The sequence below is a fragment of the Aythya ferina genome, assembly GCF_964211825.1.
Source record: "Aythya ferina genome assembly, chromosome: 3".
Lineage (NCBI taxonomy): Eukaryota > Metazoa > Chordata > Aves > Anseriformes > Anatidae > Aythya > Aythya ferina.
The window spans coordinates 119296894-119319181 of record NC_140298.1 but is presented as its reverse complement, the minus strand read 5'-3'; the positions used below and the strand labels follow the sequence as shown (position 1 = coordinate 119319181).

Genomic DNA, 22288 nt, shown 5'->3' with positions numbered 1-22288 from the left:
TTAGATGAATTAGGAATGCAGTGTCTTCATGGCCTCTTTCCAGTACGTCCAGGTCTCTCTTATCCTGGGGAGCCCAGACCTGGTCCCAGTACTGCAGATGGGGCCTCACCAGTGCTGAGGCAGGATCCCCTCCCTTGCCCTGCTGGCAGCACTTTGCCCAGTGCAGCCCAACAGAGCAGCAGCCCTCTTTGTGGCCAGGGCCCTTTGCTGCCTCCTGTTCAGCTCGGTGCCCACCAGGACCCCAGGCCCTTCTCTGCCAGGCTGCTTCCAGCCGGCTGCCCCCAGCAGGTGGTGGTGCTGGGCTTGCTCCACCCCAGGGCCAGGACCCTGTGCTTGTCCTTGTGCAACTGCAGGAAGCTCTTACTGACCCATTTCTCTGCCTGGCAGAGAAATACATATAATATTATATACTACATATATATAAAATTATATTATATAAAATTATATTATATAAAATTATATTATATTATATTATATTATATTATATTATATTACTTTACATTACATTACATTACATTATTATATTATTATAATATAATTATAACATGATATTATATAATGATATATATGATAAATATGTATGTATATAATGTTTAATATATAATTTAAATATAAATATATATATTGATATATATAAGAGCAGGCCCAAGGAGAATCTCCATCTTTTACTGGAACATGACTACGGAGGATAAGGAAAAGGCTGAGATTCTCAATGCCTTCTTTACATCTGTCTTCAGCAGTCAGACCAGTTATCCTCAGGTCTCAGCCTCAGGGTCTCAGGCTCCCGACCTGGAAGTCTGGGATGGGGAGCAGAATAACCCCCCCACAGTTCAGTTGGAAACAGTAAGAGACCTACTGCTCCACCTGGACTGTCACAAGTCCATGGGGCCAGATGGGATCCACCTGAGGGTGCTGAGGGAACTAGCAGATGTGATTGCTGAGCCAATTTCCATCATGTATCAGCAGGCCTAGTCAACTGGAGATGTTGCAGATGACTGGAGACTTGCAAATGTGACACCCATTGATAAGAAGGGAATGGGCCCAGGTTGTGCCAGGGGAGGTTCAGGCTGGAAATGAGGAGACATTTCTGCTCAGAAAGAGCAGCCAGGCATTGGGATGGGTTTCCCAGGGAGGCAGTGGTATCACCATCCCTGGGGGTGTTCAAGGAGAGGTTGGACGTGGTGCTTGGGGACATGGTTTGGTGGGTGACATTGGTGATCGGGTGATGATTGGACCAGATGATCTTGGAGGGCTTTTCCAACCTTCATGATTCTAGGATTATACAGGAAAGCTGTGGTGGGACTCTTTATCAGGACGTGTAACAATAGGACAAGGGGTAATGGCTTTAAACTAAAAGAGGGGAGATTTAGATTAGAAATGAGGAAGAAAATCTTTAATATGACAGCAATGAGGCGCTGGCACAGGTTTCCTAGAGATGCTGTGGATGCCCCATCCCTGGAGGTGTTCAAGGCCAGGCTGGATGGGGCTTTGAGCAACCTGGACTAGAGGGAGGTGGCCCTGCCCATAGCAGGGGGATTGGAACTAGATGATCTTCAAAGTCCTTTCCAACCCAAACCATTCTGATTTTATGATTCTAGGAGAATTGTGGCTCACCTTGAAATGAAGCACGCAGAAACCAGTCCAGTCCAACTCAGTTTCTTAGCAAAGACTACAAAGCATTATAATGAATCACCACTCTTGACAGCTCTTCAGGAGACTCTGGTCATTGGGTTTGCAGCAGGATTGCAAGAAAAGTGCACAGTAAACACCCCCTCCCACTGCACTGGTGCAGGCAGAGACATTTCCATGTTCTCCAGACCATTTTTGTTCAGTTGCCACCTGCCCGTCTTGACAGCTGCTGAGGAAGCTGCAAAGCTGTCTAATTCTCTACATTGGTTATAAAGGGCTTTTACCCAACACAGAAGTGCTTGGCAAAAGCAGTTGGGGTGGCTGGGAGCTGTGGGGAACTTTGCCAGGCCCAGGGTCATGAGTAGCAGTGGCTCATGGAAGTGGGGGCACATCTTAACCTAGGACATATACATATAATCACAGAGTTAAAAGCACTGTCTAAATCCGCATAGGCTGCTGCGTTAATTGCTTTAATGGCATCAGAAAGAGAACAGCACCTGAGTACTGAGTTTATGAATGCAAACAACAATCCCTAAAAAACAAAATAGACGAGTTCCCCACAAATGTTCACCTGCTTGCAGACCCCTCTGTCCTTTCTGCAAGTGTGACAAGTATTGCTGCAGGGAAACTGTTCTTTGCCAGTGTCATTTCTTTTCCCATAGCCGCTGATAAAACTGGTACTTGCTAATGCTGCCTTTGCTCTTCATCTGGCACTTGGTCTTGATCTTGACGGTATGACTGCTTGCTACCGTAATGTTTTTCTAGTTTGCTTTAAGAAAAAGCTGATGTAAATATTTATGGCAAGAAAGGAAGAGGACTTTGACTTTATCACACAGCAAGGGAATCGCTGAGCAGCGGCATGAGAAGCACTCCTTAGTTCACCCAACGTTGCAGCAATTACATTTAGTTTTATTGACATGGTTTACGTCATAATCATTACAAGAAGATTTTATTGTTATCCTTGTATTATGTTCTTCTAAAATGCAAAGCACTTGCAGTTTTTCCTTCATACCATCTTAGCCTAATATTTCTCCAGTTCAGCGAGTGCATTCTGCTTTGTAACTGTTAGCCACGAAACAGGGATTTTTCCTCTGCCATGAAATTTCCCATTGTAGTATTGTTCTAGCTGTGTCCTGAAAGAAGACACAAACCATTTCCAGTATGCTTGCATGGATGGATCAGGAAGAATGCTCCAAGTGGAATATGGAGGTCCTGCATCCCGGTATTTCTTGTAGGGGATCCATGTGTCTTCAGCAACCACGAATGTGCAGTCACTTGAAACAAGGCTAGAACAAATATCAGTGATTAGGATGTCTGTTTTATGACATTTAGATCCTCTAATTTCATACCATATTAATCCTCTCAAAAATTGTGGACGATGGAAGACAACCCGGTGGTCTCCATCATGGTTTGGCATAGTGTTAGTGCAAACAGCCCCACAAAATGGACACTGCTCCTGGCACCCTGCAAACTGCTCAGCCAGTATTGTGTGAGGCTGCCTTTCAAAGGAGATCATACGAGCTTCTTCAAACTCCTTCCTGAGATCATCAATAACGGGAGAGAGTGCCTTTGTCATGGCATTATTCAGGAACTCTATGTCTCTTATCTCCTGATGTTCAATGCCCTTCAGGTTGCTCCTGGGCAAGCTTAGCACGTCTCCGAGTGCTCTGCAGAATTCATCCAGCCAAAGAGAGATTTTATCCTTTCTGTCTTTTCTGTCTTTGACAACTGTGGTTGATGCAAAAACTGCTGACTTTATGCTTTCATAGGAACGAGAGAGGGATTCTCTTAAAAACATCTCTAGCCTTCTGTTTTTATCTAAACAGTACGTCTCAACTTTTGTCTTAATGTAATTATTTAAAAAGTCTCCTGGGGCATTAAGGTAATGCTTGAAATTTTCAAAATTTTCTTCTTCTGCTAGGTATTTCAGCATGTAATATTCCAGAGTGGATCTATTGCCTCCGAAATCTGGAATTTTATTCTTCACGTCTCGAGCTATGTCAAGAGCTGTCTTCTCATAGATGGCGTGTCGAAGAGCTGGGGCAATCTTGCTGCACAGGAAATCAGCAAATGTTGTGATGCAAGAGGCTCCTTGGCAGGAAATCTGGAAACATTTGAAGAAGTCTTCTCTCTTGCTCTCCAGGTAGACGACTGGATCATTTGCTTTCCTGAATGCTTCATGCATGTCTTTAAACATTTCTGCTGCCATTCTGCACAGGTACAGTAATAAATCTATTCTGTAATCTTTATTAAAACTGTAATTTGCAGTGTTAGGAACTGAGTTCATACCTTTCTCCACTTCATTTAGTATTTCATGAATAAAAGTTCGACTGTAATCCATTTTGTCCTTTTTCTTCTTCTCAATGTTTTCCTTCACACGCATTATGATGCTATCTGTAATGTGGTGCATGCTCTTCTCATTGGCTTCGTCCAAGCTCTTAGAAAAGATGCAGAAGCCTTTTTTCTTAGACACATGTTTCTCCATGTCAAGAGAAAATATATTATTTTGGTAGAAATTCAATATTTGATTACCTATATTAGACTCCCTTAAGTGCTCTAGAAGGACATTTTCTATGTCCACATCGATGTCCACCTGTTCCAGAGGGGGAGCAGCAGAGGACACTTCAGCAACCCACTGCATCCAGATAGAATTGAAGCAGTTTCTCAGTTCACTTTCACCTAATTTCTGGCCTTTTAGAGACAGGGCCAACTCTCTGCTCTTTCTCAGGAGCTCATTTTCATATGTGGACTTCCTCTCATCCAGTTTACTCTGGCTCTTCTTTACTTCTAGAAGTTTCTCACACTTCCTTCGTGTTTCAACAAGAAGGGACTCTCTCAGTTCTTTCAGCTTCAGTTCTGTGCTGCATTTCCACTGGATCAGTATTTCACGATCTTTGTCTTCACTGAAGAACGTTTCCATGTTCTTGGTGATGGCATCACTTCTCTCTTGCACCAGTTTTTCAAGGTGTTCCGTGGTGACCTTGCCCAACTCCCCATTCCGCACCTTGTTTTCCAGTTTCATTTGCAAGTCTAAGATGTGACTTCTCAGCTGCCAGGTCCACTGACTAAATGCAGTTTCCAGTTTCTTGTAGGCAGCAATCTCCACTGAATTCTTGAAGCTGAAAACGAAGTTTTCATTCAGCAAGGCATTCCACAGGTCACTAATACGAACTTTCAAGCTGGAGAGCCTCAAAACGCTGCTGTGCGATTCCTTCTTGGCAGCTTGGAGAATTTTGCTCTTTAATTCCTGGACGTTCTGGCTGTAGGTGGGGTTGGGCGGTGCCATCGGTGGGTTTCCTTCCCACAGGTGAGCAAAGTAATGAATGTGGGTGTTCACGTCAAAGCGGATGACGTCGCTGAAGCAGGTGATGTCACAGAATTCCTGCTGGGCGGCAATCACGGTCATTTCATCCAGCTTTTCCTGCAGATGTCTTTGTCCTTCCATGTTCTGTTCCTTTGCGGTTATTTCACCCACATTTTGGTGCACAAAGAGGCAGCCTGGGGAAAGATTAACTTGCTTCATCCTCAGGAAAGCCTGCACAGCAATCTGAAGGACGTCTTGCATTTCCGAAGGATTTTCTCCAAAGATGTTGATCAGAGTCATATTGCCAATGCCAATGACAAAGGTGGCCAGCTCATTGTCGTGGTTAAGTGACTGCTTATTGGCCATCTCTATGGCACGAAGTCCTTCTGTGTCAACAACAAGCATGTAATCAAAGTTCAAATCCTGTTGGAGCTTCTCGTCCACTTTAATGAGCTGCATAAACGCTCCCCGGGTGCACCTCCCTGCGCTGACGTTAAACTGCAGACCAAACATGGCATTCAGCAGGGTTGACTTCCCTGTGCTCTGGATGCCAAGCACGGAAAGCACAAATACTCGCTTGTCCCCTAGCTTCTCAATTAACCTGTCAAAGACGGCTCCGATCCATTGCAGTGGTATGTAAGAAGCATCACCATCCATCAGCTCAATGGGATACCCTAAAACCATCAGACTGGCAGCAATTTCAGGTAGTTTGACATACCATTTTTCTTTGGAGGTTGTTGATTCCAGTGCCTCATAAATCTGCCCCACCTCTCTCAAAATATGCTCAAGGCCAATGGACGAATCATTGATTTCATCAGAAAGGGCATCTAATTTCTTCATCAATTGCATTTTCAGGTCACTTTTTCCATTGTTTTTCTTTAATGCCAGGATTTGAGACCATAACTGATGGTACTCTCTCTTCAGCTCATCAAGGCGATCAGAGGAGATGTCATCCATGAAGATCTTCATCCACTGCAGAAAAAATTTCTTGCTATTGTCTGGCTGTGACTGGAGAAATTCAAGGACTGTTTTCATCAGCTGATTGAGGGGAAACGCTTTTCCTCGTTGCTCTTGCCGTATTGCAGACTTCTCCAATTCAATTTGGCTCCGATGATGCTCTATGCTCTTGTTCCCTTTTTCCTGCAAGCGAGTGAGTTCTTTGTCCTTTTCACACCACAGGTACCACAGTTTTCCCTGAAGAGGCAGTAGCTGTGATTTGATCTCAGACAACTTCTCCTTCTTCAACAGATTCACCAGTTTGATTGCCATTTCTTTGGCTGTCACGCACGCTTCTGCATCTTCATCGACTAAGAAGCCGTGCTCGCGAGCTGTGCTCAGGCATGCATTGAGGCTAACAAGCGTGCTCGACCCTTCCACTAGGTCTCGGATGGTTTTTGTCAGCTCACCCACTAATTCTGCTTCATTTCTGTTCTTGATCCCTATTCTTACGTTTTGGCCAGATCGGCCAGCTGCAATGCTCTCTTTCTCAGTGAAAAGGCAAACCAAAGGCCTCTGAGACTGCCACAGATCATGTAAAATTTTCCTGCCTTTCTCGTTGCTCTGATCCAACTCAGAAACAAGAACCACGTTCACGGCAGAGATCTCCTGTAAAAACTGCAGCTGGGGTTCGCAATCTCTCGCATCTCCGTGCAGGTTACAGAAAGCAACAGGGCCGTTAAAGCTGTCGTCGTCGCTACCACGGGGAAGGTACCAGGAGATCTCCACAACACCTTTCATCAGGAAGCAGTCTTTGGTGCTGCCTTCGCAATGGCGGTGGAAAAAAGTGTCGTGTTTCTTCCTGCTCAGCAGGGCATTCAGGAGCTGAGACTTGGAAGAGGAAGGAGAACTGCCGATGCGGAGGAAGGACACGATGGGCATCTCTGCCTGATAAATGAGTTTGTTGTTGTGACTGCTAGTGCTCGTCTGCTCTCCTGATCTCACCGTCCCTTTCCAGCTCTTCTTGATTTGGCTGAGGGACCAGAGAGGGAACTCTATCTGTGAAGTGCCCGGGTTTGGTACCAGGAGGGGTAGTGCAAACTGGCAGAAAGCGAGCTTGGATGAAAGGTACTGTCTCATGAAATCATCAGCACAATGAAAAATTGCCATCTGGAGGTCCATGGGGTGCACATGACTCTCCCTGCTTGCAGATTCAGGGGCTCCTTTGTCCAAGTCACTGAGAAAGTCATCAAAGGAATCAGAGGGCTCGTGCTCCTCCCCTGAGGTGTTTGGTGTGGGCACAACTCCCGGCTTACTCGTCTCCTTGCAAGTCAGGTACCTCACCTGATAATCCACGGTCAGGAGCCTTTGCAGGAAGTAAAATGGTAGCTCGCTGTCCACGCTGGGCTGGCTGTCGTGTACAGATTTCTGGTGTATTATGTGGTAATCTTCTGTACCCATTTTTCTTGGATAGTACCTTTCCAGCCCGAGGCGCTTAAGTAAGTGGAGGAGCTCTGGGCTTGCAGTGGCTTGACTTGCTTTGGATTTGCTGCTGTCTGATTTGGGTTTGCACTGACTGGGAGGCTGCATGCCTTGAAAAGCATCTTTCATGTCTTTGATTCTATTGTATTTCTTCAGATTGCCAGATGTGTCCTCCACTTGCCCATCGATAAAGGATTGCAAATCTCTTTCCAGCATCTCCCAGTCTTTGAATGCATTGTGCTTTTCGAGGAGAGCTTTCATCTCTGTGGACCATGTGTTTTTCATCTTTTCTTTCATGAAAAGTAAGCGGTCATGCTTCTGCTCAGGGGTCACCTTCTTGTTTTCGGATGTTATGGTGAGCCCCGTCAGCAGCAGGAAGGCCTGAGCTCTGCAAACATCCTGTTCCTTCAGGCTCTGATACTTGTTATGTGCCACGCGCATTTCCTGTATCATGAAATTAATTTCTGGACACCCAAGGAGGTACTGAAAAGTGCCGCTTTCTACTTGGTATCCCGTGCTGGTTGTAACTAAGAGCACTAAGAGTTCTATGTCTTCCTGTGCCCTTTGCTGCAGAGACTGGAGCAAGGAAGAAACAGACTGGCTTATAGTGAAGGTGGCTTTGATCTTTGCCTCATGAATGGCAGATGCAGAAGTTTCCGGTGCGTAGGTGACTTCCATGATGTCCTCCTTCATTTGCAGCAGTGTCGTACTGAGATCATCAAGACTGGAAATACTGGGGGTTTTGGGAAGTGTGTGCTCCTTCTTGTGGAAGACCCATTGCATAATGAAGGAAGTCTTGGGGAAGTCCCTGACAGAATAGATGTGAGGATCCAGCAGGCACTGCAGCATAGATTTGATGTAGGTGTTTTTTTCCGGAGAAGACTTCTGGCAAAAAGAAACAGTGTTCACCAGGAACTCCTGCAATGCTTTGTCTGACAGACATATGTTGATCCAGACACTGTGAGTTTTTGTTCTCTTATTCAGACTCTGTTTAAGATCTAGCAACATGAGCAGTTTCTTTTCATCCACTGTCCCCTCCCAGGTCTTCACTTGCTCCAGGAAAGCTCTGGCCTCTTCTACGGCACTGGCCAGTTCCTCTCCAAAGATCACGCTGGTGTTGTGATTCGTTAGCTCTTCATAGACAGCCCTGAGGCTACTGCCCATTTGATGGGAGGCTTTAAAATCGCTGCTGTGGTTGGACAGGATTATGTCCCACACTGGGATCAGCTGAAAGCCCCGGTCGATCACACACCAGGTTGTGTTATTGGCCATAAGCCCGCATTTCCACTCGGGAAGGGAATCCGTCTCTGCTGGGCCCCCTGTTTTGGTCACATAGAGCTGAACTGCTCTGTGGGTGCTGCTTCTGTCTCTTCCGTGAAATGATGCCTGTGAGCTGGAGTTTGAAGCATCCCCCTTCACTCCCCACTTGGTACCGAAGCCGCTGAAGCTAGCCCCAACGTAGCTGTTCAGTGCTTCAGATGTTTGTTGCTTCATCTCATCCCATTGCTCTGCCCTGAAACCTTCGGCAGATGCTTTCCACCAGAATATTCCCCCAAAGTGGAGGGGTCCCTGGTTCACGTGGGACCCAAACCTGCTGAAGAAGCTGGCGCACCTGCTCTTCAGTAGGTGGAACCTGTCTGCCTCCTGGGTGATGCTCAGAAGCTGTTCGATGTCTTGCAGCTCTCGCAGGGCTGCATCTGAGAGGCGAAGCTGGTCCTTTTGGAAGTAGTAGGAGGCCAGAGGGATGTATTGGTACTTGGTGGTGCAAATGTACGCCTGCTCCGAGCGTGACCGACGGGAGTCCTCTGACTGTGAGGACTCGCTGGAATCTACACCTCTTTCAACACTGAACCCCCAGAACCCAGCTTTGGCAGAAGCGCTGATGCTGAACCCCAGCTGCTCCATGGACTTGGTGAAAGTGGCTTCTTCTTCAGAGGAGGAGAACTCCTTCCTCTCAAGCAGCGACCCTTGCACTGGACCAGTGAGCATGAAGCCATCAGGGACCCTGATGAGTTGCTCTCGCTTTGCCAGCACATCCTCCAGGCTCTTAGTTTGGTAAATCCCCTGCAGAGCCAGGCCTCCCGATGCCCGTCTCACGACCTCCTCATCAGAGACGTTCTCCCTCTCCCCCATGGACTTCTCCTGCTGCTCCAGTTGCTTCCGGATGCTCACCAGCTCATCCAGCAATGCCTTCTCTGGAGGTGCCCAGTACTCCTTGGGAATGTCCATGGCTTGCTGTAGGGCCTCCTCTTTCTGTCTTATCATTTCCTTGCTGTGGCTGCAGCTCTTCTGTATTTCTTCCAGCTCCCGTAGGATTGACTTTGCTTCGTCTTGTCTCTGCTTCATCACATCCAAGTGCTGTTTCTGCAGCTCATCAACAGCTGCTTCATTGCCTGTGATTCCCAGGAGCCTTTGGAGTGCCTTGGTCTCCCAGTTATACCGTCCTTCATGTGCCAGTTTAAGGTAGTCTTCATATTGTAGATGTTTCAAAGCATTTATTGACTTAACACCCAATATCTCTGACAGTTTGGGGATCCAGTATTCTTCATCAAGTCCTTCCTTCTCAAATGCTTCTGCCAGCAATTGCTTAGCAATTCGTGCCTTTTCCCCAGCATCTGCTCTCTCCTCCTGTGACTCCATGGCTGTGGAAGGGGAGAAGAGACTTTTGTTACATCAGGTTAGAGGAGGCCACCACCCCTTAGAAGAGGCCTCTCCATAGTTCCCGGCTCATGGATTTCTTCTGCCCTGCTGCTGGAACCCAGCCTCGGGCACCCCCGAGATAGGCACACACAGACAGACAGACACACGCAACCACTGGCACGGCTGCACTAATAGCTATGGACAAGGCGCTGCCTTCAACAGCACCCATGTATAAGCTGCCAGGACTGGTCTCACCCATCACTGGCTCCTCGTCCTTACAGCACTCGCCCACACAAGGTAGAGAAAGGGATTGCCTGGAGAGAGGCAATCTCTGGCCCATCAAGTAGCGACTGGAGACTGGATAACCTTAATGAAGCCAACACTCTCGCCATCCACATACCCTTACACTTTTGTCATGCAAAACTACTAACCAAGGGAAAAACAATGGTAAATTTTCTAGAGGGGAAGGCAAATGAGGAGCGGCTGAAGTCACTTGGATTGTTCAGCCTGGAGAAGAGGAGACTGGGAGGAGACCTCATGGTGGCCTCCAACTTCCTCACGAGTGGAGCGGAGGGGCAGGTGCTGCTCTCTGGTGACCAGCAATAGGACCCGAGGGAACGGCATGGAGCTGAGACAGGGGAGGGTCAGGCTGGATATCAGGAAAAGGTTCTTCACCAAGAGGGTGGTTGGGCACCAGAGGCCCAGGGGGAAAAGGGGTCTCCCTGTGTGGCCCCTGCCCTGCCCAGAGCAAGTCAGCGGGGACCTACCTGCCCACCCTGGTGCTCTGCAGCTTCTGCACCGCCTCAGCCCAGCTCCGGCAGCCTCTCAGCCCAGCTGCTGCACCGCCTCAGCCCAGCTCTTGCACTGCCAAAGTCCAGCTCCTACCCCACCCCTTACAGAGCCCCAGGCCTCTGCACTGGTTGAAGCTTCCTGTTTACACAGCAGGGAGAGGCTTTCTTCTTTCTTGGAAGTCAGGCCATTAGATGATACAGCACCTGAAAGTGAAATTTGGCAGCTGCTGGTTGTGCTGGGGCTGAGCCAGGCTGCTGGGGCATCTGCATCCCAAGCCCCAGCCAGGGGGGTATGGTGGTTTTACTTTGCTGGGCAGCTGAACTCCACCACAATGTGTTCTCACTCCCCCTCCTTTGAAGAAGATGTGGAGAAGAAAGTATGCTTAAAAGAAAACAAAACCCAAAAAACTCATGGACTGAGATAGTGAATTTAATTTAATCTAATTTAATCTAATTTAACCTAATTTAATTTAATCTAATTCAATTAATGGGGAAAGGAAGAGGAAAAAGAAAAGAAGGAAAAAACAAAACAAGCAGAAAAAATAAACACAAGTGAAGGCTGCGTGGAAGCACGGGGAGAGAGAAAAGAAATTCCTGTCTACTTCCCATCAATGAATGACGTTCAGCTAAATCCCAGGATGCAGGGCCTCAATGCATATAGCGGTTGTTTGGGAGGACAGAAGTGTTCATAATGAGAGCCCCCCTCTCCTTCCCCTCTTCTCCCTTTTTTATTTTTCCTTTTTTATTTCCTATTTTATTCTCCCCCCTTTTTTTTTATTACTGTGTGACATCATATGGTATGGAATATAAGGAAGAATGGATGTGGTAATTGACATGCCAAGGGGAATAGGGCTGAGTTGGCAAAAGGAGAGGAATGGTATTGTGTGAAGGTATGCTTTGCTCATTGTAATGTCATTGTAATGCTCAAAAACACACCCACAGCTTGGGATGACCCTAGCCCAGGTGAAGACCCTTCCCCTGAGCACACCAAGGTCAGTGAAGAAAGAGGGGGAGAGGTGCTCCAGGCGCCGGAGCAGAAGTCAGATTTGTGCAATGCTGTAAAAACCAATATCACGACCTATTGTGTGTATCTGGAGTATTGCACACTGCATAAGAAATGCAAACACTTTATCAGACAGCACTTTGACCCTGCCTCCCCTCAGATCCTCATAGACAAGCAGATTGCATTTGGGCTGGATGGGCAGCATGAGGTGGATCAAAAACTGTCTGCAAGGCCACGGCCTGGTTTAGTTGGAGGCCAGTAACAAGCAGAGTATCAAAAACTCAGAATAGGGCAGTCAGAGGTTCTCTGAAGAGTCATCCCACCAAGACCCCTTGATAAATTTGGAGGTGGGGACTATAAAGGAGTCTGTATCCTTAGCAGATAGAATTTGGGGCAGCCAAATCATCCTTAGCTTATAAGATATCAGGACTTAATTTGACTAGTAATACCTTAAGAGTAACAGGGGTAGACAGGTCTGGAATGTTGGTGTCACTTTTTGAGTCTACTGAATTAATCTGGGAGACTAAAAGGGTCACCTGGCAATTGTTACATGTACCCGAAGCAGGAACAAATTAATTAGGGGGAGATTGAATAGTCAAATTAGGATTGCAGTTGAAGACCTGTGAAAAAAGAATAACAGTCTCAATGAATTTATTTACAGAGAATGATGAAGAAGAAATAAATCTCAATGGACGGGTATGTGTTAGAACTAAACAGTTAGCTTGGCCCAATGTGAAACAGGGATTGTTGTGAAAGTAGCAAGGCAGAACTCTAACCTTTGATAGTACATACTGCTTGTTCAGCACTATGGCACCAGGCTGCAAGTCATCTGGATTGAAAAAATACTGCCATCAGCACAGCACGCCCTGGGCATGTGGCTGTGCGTTATCGCAGTAGCCTGTCAAGGATTGCCAAGTGCTCTGTGAGGCCAGGGCCACCAATTGTGCGCTGTCCTGACTTTGGGATTATGCACAGAATCAGAGAATCATAGAATATCCTGAGTTGGTAGGGACCCGTAAGGGTAAGGATCATCGAGTCCAACTCCTGGCACCACAGAGATCTACCCAAAATTTTAGACCATGTGACTAAGCGCACAGTCCAAATGCTTCTTAAATTCCGACAGGCTTGATGCAGTGACTACTTCCCTGGGGTGCCTGTTCCAGTGTGCGACCACCCTCTCAGTAAGGAATCTCTTCCTGATGTTTAGCCTAAGTTTAGTCCAAGTTCCTCAGCTTGACAAAATTCCCACAGGTGCTATCACTGGTGATTAAGGAGAACAGATTGGCGCCTGCTCCTCCACTCCCCCTAGTGAGGAAGCTGTTCTACGATGAGGTCCCCCCTCAGCCTCCTCTTTCAAGGCTGAACAGGCCAAGTGCCCTCAGCCGCTCCTCATACGTCTTCCCCTCTAGGCCCTTGAACATCTTTGTCACCAGCCTCTGGACACTCTCGAACAGTTTAATGTCCTTCTTGTACTGTGGTGCCCAGAACTGCACGCAGTACTCGAGGTGAGGCCGCACCAGCGCAGAGCAGAGCAGGACAATCACTTCCCTCAAACAACTAGAGATGTCATGCTTGATGCACCCCAGGGTACGGTTGGCCCTCCTGGCTGCCAGGGCACACTGCTGGCTCATATTCAGCTTGCTGTCAACCACAACCCCCAGACCCCCCTCTGCGGGGCTGCTCTCCAGCGTTTTGTCCCGCATTCTGTACGTATAGCCAGGGTTGCCCCGTCCCAGGAGCAGGACCTGGCACTTGCTCTTGTTAAACTTCATGTGGTTGGTGATCGCCCAGCTCTCCAGTCTGTCCAGGTCTCTCTGCAAGGCCTTTCCACCTTCAACAAAGTCCACAACTCCTCCAAGCTTGGTGTCGTCAGCAAATTTGCTCCAAACACCCTCTAGTCCTACATCCAAACCGTTTATAAAAAGATTGAAGAGGACTGACTCCCTAAAGTGGAGCCTTGGTGGACCCCACTAGTGACCATCTGCCAGCCAGAAGTGGCCCCATTTACCACAACCCTTTGAGCCCTGCTCATCAGCCTATTGCTCACCCATCGTATGATTTTTTGTTTTTAGCTCTATGCTGGACATTTTGTCCAGTAGGATCCTATGGGAAACTGTGTCAAAAGCTTTGCTAAAGTTCAAGAAGACCACATCAGGTCGTTTACCCTGGTTGTGCAGGGGCACAACCCATAAAAAGAGCAAGTTGCTCTGTGTTGGGAGGGGGAGGGGGCAGGAACATCAACCAAGGTTAATGTTACCTCCGCAGGGAAACCTGCAAGACATTGATGCCTACCGCACCAACGGGATGCCGACCACAACCTGGCTAAGTATCTATGACACCAATGACTGGGAAAAGCATTGTGCCCATCAGTACCCTTGTCATCACCCTGGGGTCGGTATGTTAACAAGCTAGCTCATTAATAAATTCTTTGTGTTCCCCTGACAGACCCCCACTGGGACGCTAATCACCCCAGAACTTATGGACAATTATGTAACTGGACAGCACCCACAGGTGTTTATCCTTTGTACTACATGGTGGACCCAAATAAACAAGCAACTGATTAGGGCGTTAGTGGACGCTGGGGCGGAGGTCAGTATTATACATGGCAACCCAGGAAAACATAACAGAACTTTAACCCTGGTGCGGGGTCTAAGGGAGCAATCAGTCACGGGGAAATTCATGAAACGCAAGTTGCAAATAGGCAATTGGCTACCTCATGACTATCAGGTCATGATTGCTGAAGTTGAAGAGTTTATGACTGGCATGGATATACTCTGAGGAGGTGCACTAGCAATAGGAGGCTCCCTAGGGGCATTCGGCACCACACAGTGGCTGCATATGCAAGCAGTCCGGATAGGGAAAATAGCGGAGGAGGCTAACATTCCAGTTGCTACTGAGGTAGTTATGTGTGGTGGTTTTACTCGAATGTGCAGCTGAGCTCCACCTCAGCCACTCTCACTCCTCTTCCTCCTCAAAGGGAAAAGGGGAGAAAATACGATACAAAGGGCTCAAGGCTTGAGATAAGGACGAGGACATTGCTCAACAATTACTCAAAATTGTTGATGGGCAAAACAGATTCAGAGTAGGGAGATAATAAAATTTGTTGCCTATTACAGGCAAAAGAATGGGCTAGAGAAGTGAGAAACAAAGGAAAGGAACCAAAAATGCCTTCTCCCCATCCACCCTCCTCCACCTCCTTCTTTCCCACGAGATGCAGGGGAATGGGGGAATGGGAGTTGTGGTCAGTCTATGGCACTTTGTCTCTGCCGCTCCTTCTTGGTCACTGTCTGTCCCCGCTCCACGCAGGGTCCCTCCCACAGGATGCCGTCCTTCCTGAACTGATCCTGTGTGGGCTTCCCACAGACAGCAGCTCTTCCAGAACTGCTCCAGATATGGGTCTGTACCACGGGGTCCAACCCTCAGGAGCAAACTGCTCTAGCATGGGTCCCCCACAGGCAGCAGCTCCTGTCAGGCCACCTGCTCCTGCGTGGGCTCCTCTCCACGGGCTACAGGTCCGGCCTGGAATCTGCTCCAGTGGGGATCCTCCACAGGCGGCAGTCTCGTTTTGTGGAGGTCCACCTGCTCCTGCGTGGTCTCCTCCACAGACTGCAGCGTGGAACCCTGCTGCACCATGGTACTCCATGGGCTGCAGGGGGACAGCCTGCTTCACCATGGTCCTCACCACAGGCCGCAGGGGAACTTCAGCTCTGACACCTGGAACACTTCCTCCCCCTCCTTCTTCACTGACCTTAGTGTCTGTAAGGGTGTTTATCACTCCAGTTTCTCTCCCAGCTGCTGTCTTTCACCCCTGATCCCCCCCGGCTGTTTTTCAGGTTGGCCTGGATCGTCGCACTCCCTCAACAGAACATATGGTAACCCAGGCTAATGCCCCGGGCCAAGATGCTACGTGCCTGGGTCTTGCTACACCGCAGAACCTTTTTTCACCTGTCTGGTTGGAGCCCCTTTGGGAAAGCAATGGGTAGCCACTTTTGTGGCCAATACGTGTCCTAAGCGTCAATCTGCGAGACCTGGAGTGACTCCTGGAATGGTTGGTTATCCAGAGCTGGGGAGACACCAAGCCTCCTGTCCCAAGGATTGAGCTTCCTGGGCTCGTTGTCGGTCACCTATTGCACATTTTTCATGTATGCATGGAAAATGACTTAGTTTCATGGTGGATGAATTGTATGAAACCTGTCCTGGCTAGTGCTTGAGCGTTAACCACCCTAAATCACCTAAGGTTCTGGCTAAGGAAATTTAGCAATGCCACTATGCCCTATCTGGCTTGATGCTTGACCTGAATTTAATAAGGCATGGTATGCTACAAGATAGAACTGCAATTGATTTTTGTTACTTGTCCATGGTCACAGTTGCGAGGACTCTGGGGATATGTGTTGTACGATCATTCCCAGTTGGTACCAGTGAAGGAATGAGAAGAATTAAGCAAACAACTGAAGATGAATGATAGCAGGAACCTGTTTGGAGACTGTATGGGGTGTGTGTGTGGGGAGGGGGGGGGTGGCATGGCTATAAAACTACTGTGTAATTCTCCTATGAATTGCATTCTGTGTTCCATGTCTATTGCCCTGTCTGATATCAGTAATAGACTCTCTGTTTCAACAGCGTCTAGTACGGATTGTGGAATATCGATCTCTTCCAACAGTGGAACACGCGGTGGCATGTGTAAGTTGTTTGGTGTGTTGTGGAACAGCTTGTCCTGGCGTTGGGGGTGGCCTTGGTTACAAAAGTGATCACTCTACACTTTGTTAGTTCTCACTGCATCTGCCTGTGCTGCATCTTGTAGCCCATGCTTGCTATCCTTTTTACGCAGTTTCATAGCATCTCTATTTTGACACCATGCTGTATCAAAACCATGTACCATGTGTAGCTGAGTACCAGCGTGTTCCACTCTCAGACCATGCGGTGGCATGTGTTAGGACTAAAAACTGTTAGGTTGGTCTGATTTGAAAAAGGCATTGTTGGTATAACAATGCTAACAAGCTAACTCATTAATTTTAACAAGCTAACTCATTAATAAATTCTTTGTTGTTTCATTCTATGGCTCAAGTGTGTGTGTGAGTGTATTTGACATCCCCAAACAGCTCACTTGCTTTATATACATATGTTCAGGTGGAAAGAGTAAGAGACCTACTGCTCCACCTGGACTGTCACAAGTCCATGGGGCCAGATGGGATCCACCTGAGGGTGCTGAGGGAACTAGCAGATGTGATTGCTGAGCCAATTTCCATCATCTGTCAGCGGTCCTGGTCAACTGGAGATGTCGCAGATGACTGGAGACTTGCAAATGTGATGGCTATCTATAAGAAGAGTCATAAGGAGGACACAGGGAACTAAAGGCCTGTGAGCTTGACCTCGGTGCCAGGGGAGGTTATGAAACCAAGCTTATCTCCTTCTATGACCAGGTGACCCACCTGGAGGATGAGGGAAAGGCTGGTGATGTCGTTTGCCTAGACTTCAGCAAGGCCTTTGACACGATGTCATGGCTTGGACAGGAACACTCTTTGCTGGGATAAAAAGAGGCTGGATGACCAGGCCCAGAGCGTGGCGGTGAACGGATTGAAATCCAGCTGGTGACCAGTCACCAGTGGTGTTCCCTGGGGGTCAGTGTTGGGGCCCATCCTCTTTAATATCTTTATTGAAGACTTGGATGAGCGAATTGAGTGCACCCTCATTAAGTTTGCAGATGACACTAAACTGGGGGGAAGTGTCAATCTGCCAGAGGGTTGGAAGACCCTGCAGAGGGACCTGGACGGTATGGATCGATGGCCAGAGGCCAAGGGGATGAGATTCAACATGGCTCAGTGCTGGGTCCTGCGCTTTGGCCACAAAAACCCCACTCATTGCTCTAGGCTTGGGGCAGAGTGTCTGGAAAGCTGTGCAGAGGAAAAGGATCTGGCGGTGCTGTCGATGCTCACCTGAACATGAGCCAGCAGTGTGCCTAGGTGGCCAAGAAGGCCAAGGGCATCCTGGTTGTGTCAGGAGCAGTGCAGCCAGCAGGGCCGATCATCCCCCTGTGCTCTGCTCTGGTGTTCAGCTTTGGGCCCCTCACTACAAGGAGGACATTGAGGTCCTAGAGCATGTCCAAAGTAGGGCTATGATGCTGGTGAAGGGTCTGGAACACAAATCCTATGGGGAGCAGCTGAGGGAACTGAGGTCAGCTTGTTTAGTCTGGAGCAGAGGAGGCTCAGGAGAGACCTTATCACTCTCTGCAACTACCTGAAAGGAAGTTGTGGAGAGCTGGGGCTCAGCCTCTTCTCACAGGTAAAACAAGAGGGAATGGCCTCAAGTTGTGCCAGGGGAGGTTCATGCTGGAAATGAGGAGACATTTCTGCTCAGAAAGAGCAGTCAAGCCTTGGGACGGGTTGCCCAGGGAGGTGGTGGAGTCACCGTCCCTGGGGGTGTTTAACGAGAGGTTGGACGTGGTGCTTGGGGACATGGTTTGGTGGGTGACATTGGTTGGACCAGATGATCTTTGAGGTCTTTTCCAACCTTAATAATTCTGTGATTCTACAGGAAAGGTGGGGAGGGACTTTATCAGGAAGTGTAGCAATAGGACAAGGGGTAATGGCTTTAAACTAAGAGGGGAGATTTAGATTAGAAATGAGGAAGAAAATCTTTACTATGAGGTCTTTACTATGAGGGCTGTGAGGCACTGGAATAGGTTTCCTAGAGATGCTGTGGATGCCCCATCCCTGGAAGTGTTCAAAGCCAGGTTGAACAGGGCTTTGAGCAACCTGATCTAGCGGGAGGTGGCCCTGCCCATAGCTGGGGGGGAGGAGGTGGGTTGGAATGAGATGATCTTCGAAGTCCTTTCCAACCCACACCATTCTGATTTCATGATTCTAGGATAATTGTGGCTCACCTGCAAATGAAGCATGCAGAGACCAGTCCAGTCCAACTCAAACAGTTTCTTAGCAAAGACTACAAAGCATTATAATGAATCACCACTTTTGCCAGTTCTTCGGGAGACTCTGGTCACTGGGTTTGCAGCATGATTGCAGGAAAGGTGCGTAGTAAAAACCTCCTGCCACTGCACTGGTGCAGGCAGAGGCACTTCCATGTTCTCCAGACAAAAACAAAACAAAATAGCAGAGTTCCCCACAAATGTTCACCTGCTCGCAGATCCCACTGTCCTTTCTGCAAGTGTGACAAGTATTGCTGCAGGGAAAGGAGAAGGAGGTCAACGAGGCCTTCTACAAGCAGCTGGTAATAGCCTCATGATCACAGGCACTGGTCCTCATGGGGGACTTCAATTTTCTGGACATTTGTTGGGTAAGAACCTCGGCCAGGCACGCACAGTCCAAACGGTTCCTACAATGCATTGAGGACAATTTTCTGACACAGGTGGTGGAGGAGCCAAGGAGGAAGGGCGTGCTCCTGGACCTCGTTCTTACCAACAGGGATGGCCTTGTTAGGGATGTGAAGGTCAGGGGCAGCTTGGGATGCAGTCTTCTTCTCTGGAGGTATTCAAGGCCTGTCTGGACGCCTGGACGTCTGGACACATGAGATGGTGGAGTTCCAGATGGAACTTGGTGGAAGAACTAAGGCTAAAAGCAGGATTGGTACCCCGGACTTTCAGAGAGCCAACTTCGACCTCTTCTGGGACCTGCTTGGGAGTGTCTCATGGGCTAGGTGGCTAGAAGGCAAGGGTGCTTGTGAGAGCTGGGCTACATTTAGACAGCACTTCTTCCAAGCTCAGGATCGGTGCATCCCTAAGAGTAGGAAACTGGGGAAGGGGGACAGGAAACCTGCATGGATGAGCAAGAAGCTCATCGATAGGATCAAAAGGAAGTGGAAAGTTTATGAAATGTGGAAAAAGGGCCTGTCCTCTTGGGAGGAGTATAGAAGTGTTGTCAGTGCCTGCAGGGACTCGACGAGAAAGGCTAAAGCCCACCTAGAGATGAGGCTTGCGAAAGAGATAAAGGATAATAAGAAGTTTTTTTTTTTTTTTTTTTTTTTTTTTTTTTTAAAGTATGTAAACAGTAAAAGGAAGACTAGGGATAATGTGGGTCCCCTGCTAAATGAGGGGGGTGTTCTGGTGACGGGAGACACTGAGAAGACGGAGATACTGAATGCTTTCTTTGCATTAGTCTTTACTTCAAGGACTCCCCCCCAGGACTCCTTGACCCTGGAGGGAGGAGAAAGAGTCTGGGAAGTGGCGATCTCTCCCCTTGTTGACAAGGGAGTGGTTCAGGAGCGTCTGAGTGGGCTCAACGCACACAAATCCATGGTCTCAATGGGATGCATCCACGTGTGCTACAGGAATTGGCAGAGGTGATTGCTCTGAGGAGAAGGACCTGGGCGTCCTGGTGGACGATGGGTTGACCATGAGCCAGCACTGTGCCCTTGTGGCCAAGAGGGCTAATGGGATCCTGGCATGCATTAAGGGGAGTGTGGCCAGCAGGTCAAGGGTGGTGATCCTGATGGCCGCAGATGGGTCCCTATCTTTTAGGGGAAAAAGGATCCTGGGCCAGGAGCTGGCAGGGCTCATTGAGAGGGCTTTAAACTAGGTAAGAAGGGGGATGGGGCTGAGGCAAGGATTGTTGGGGCTGTGCCAGGGGGAACAATGGCAAGGCCGGGGGATAAGGTAATGGCCCAGCTGAAGTGCATCTACACCAATGCACGCAGCATGGGTAACAAACAGGAGGAGCTAGAAGCCATCGTGCAGCAGGCAGGCTACGACTTGGTTGCCATCACGGAGACGTGGTGGGACCAGTCTCATGACTGGAGTGCTGCAATGCCTGGCTATAAGCTCTTCAGAAGGGACAGGCAGCACAGAAGGGGTGGTGGTGTGGCTCTCTATATTAGAGAGTCTTTCGAGGTTGTAGAACTCGAGGCTAGGAATGGCAAGGTCGAGTCCCTTTGGGTTAGGATCGGCAGGGACAACAAGGCTAGCATCCTGGTTGGGGTCTGCTATAGACCGCCGAACCAGGATGAGGAGACGGATGAGGAGTTCTACAGGCAGCTGACAGAAGTTGCGAAATCTTCAGCTCTTGTACTCGTGGGGGACTTCAACTTCCTTGACATATCCTGGAAGCACAACACAGCCCTGAGAAAGCAGTCTAGGAGGTTTCTGGAGAGTGTGGAAGATAGCTTCCTGACGCAGCTGGTTAGTGAACCTACCAGGGGTGGTGCCCCGCTAGACCTTCTCTTCACAAACAGAGGACTGGTGGAGGATGTGATTGTCGGGAGCTGTCTTGGTCAGAGAAGGACCTGGGAGTGATGGTGGATAGTCGGCTGAATATGAGCCAGCAGTGTGCTCAGGTGGCCAAGAAGGCCAACGGCATCCTGGCTTGTATCAGAAACAGTGTGGCCAGAAGGGCTAGGGAGGTGATCGTCCCCCTGTACTCGGCTCTGGTGAGGCCGCACCTCGAGTACTGTGTTCAGTTTTGGGCCCCTCGCTACAAGAAGGTGTTATAAATGGCTCAGGATTCAAATTAGGATTAAATAAAAAAATAGGATTTATTGAAAGAATATAAAGGAATAGAGGTAAGCAAACAGCGCTGGGTGCACCGGGTGTCTCCGCTCCACCAGGACACACACCAGTTACATCAAGCAGCTGATTTTTATGCTCCTAGACTAATACATATTCATTACTACTTCTAAAAAAATAGATTATTAAAATTAGCTTCCGGGGTGCAGTCCCTCCTACTGGAGCATGCGCAGTCTCCTCTGGGGTCTCTTCTGGGGGTCTCTAGGGGTCTTTCATGCTGAAGGCTCATAGTCTTCCTCTCCCCCTTTGTACTTACTGGGCACCATGCCAAGTTTATAGAACATCCTCTTCAAGTCTTGTCTCCCAGCCGTCCTTCAGCTTCTTTCTCCTTCCTCTTTATCTCTTGGCCCCCCCTAACCAGATACCAAAGATCCACATACTATCCCATAACAGTCACTAGTTGTTATCAGTTGTTCTGAAACTCCCAGACACATGAGTAATTAAAACATTCTTCCCCAGCCATTCACAGACACATCTATAGCAGTGTTAGAAATAGAAGTCCGGAATAACAAAAGGAAACAGGTTCATAAATTTAAGAAGTGATAAATTGACTAGAATGAGGGGGAGACTGGGACACACTGCATCTGTGGTTCAAGAATTAAATTGCCAGTGCAGGGCCAAGAGGCAGACAGGATTCAAACAGAATTGTTCTTTATGAACACGAATTGTTAAAACATTCCTCACAAAGGACATCGAGGTGCTTGAGCGGGTGCAGAGAAGGGCGACGAAGCTGGTGAGGGGCCTGGAGAACAAGTCCTACAAGGAGCGGCTGAAGGAGCTGGGCTTGTTCAGCCTGGAGAAGAGGAGGCTCAGGGGTGACCTTATTGCTCTTTACAGATACCTTAAAGGAGGCTGTAGCGAGGTGGGGGTTGCCCTGTTCTCCCACGTGCCTGGTGACAGGACGAGGGGGAATGGGCTTAAGTTGCGCCAGGGGAGTTTTAGGTTAGATGTTAGGAAGAACTTCTTTACTGAAAGGGTTGTGAGGCACTGGA

At 48.4% G+C, this 22288-nt stretch overlaps 1 protein-coding gene and 1 pseudogene across 2 annotated transcripts in view; both read right to left on the bottom strand.

Annotated features, from left to right (window-relative positions):
- Positions 1–1892: 1892 nt before the first annotated feature.
- The window catches only part of LOC311434121 (interferon-induced very large GTPase 1-like), a 67092-nt gene continuing 46696 nt past the window's right edge, over positions 1893–22288 (bottom strand). The window contains exon 3 of the mRNA XM_084514027.1: positions 1893–2027. The gene's annotated coding sequence lies outside the window, so the exon portion shown is untranslated. The remainder of the gene's footprint in view (positions 2028–22288) is intronic.
- Positions 2084–11056, bottom strand: LOC311434119 (interferon-induced very large GTPase 1 pseudogene; annotated as a pseudogene). Its single transcript, XR_014698900.1, has 2 exons — positions 10759–11056; positions 2084–9993 (listed from the first exon to the last, which is right to left on the bottom strand). The product of XR_014698900.1 is annotated as an interferon-induced very large GTPase 1 pseudogene (transcript).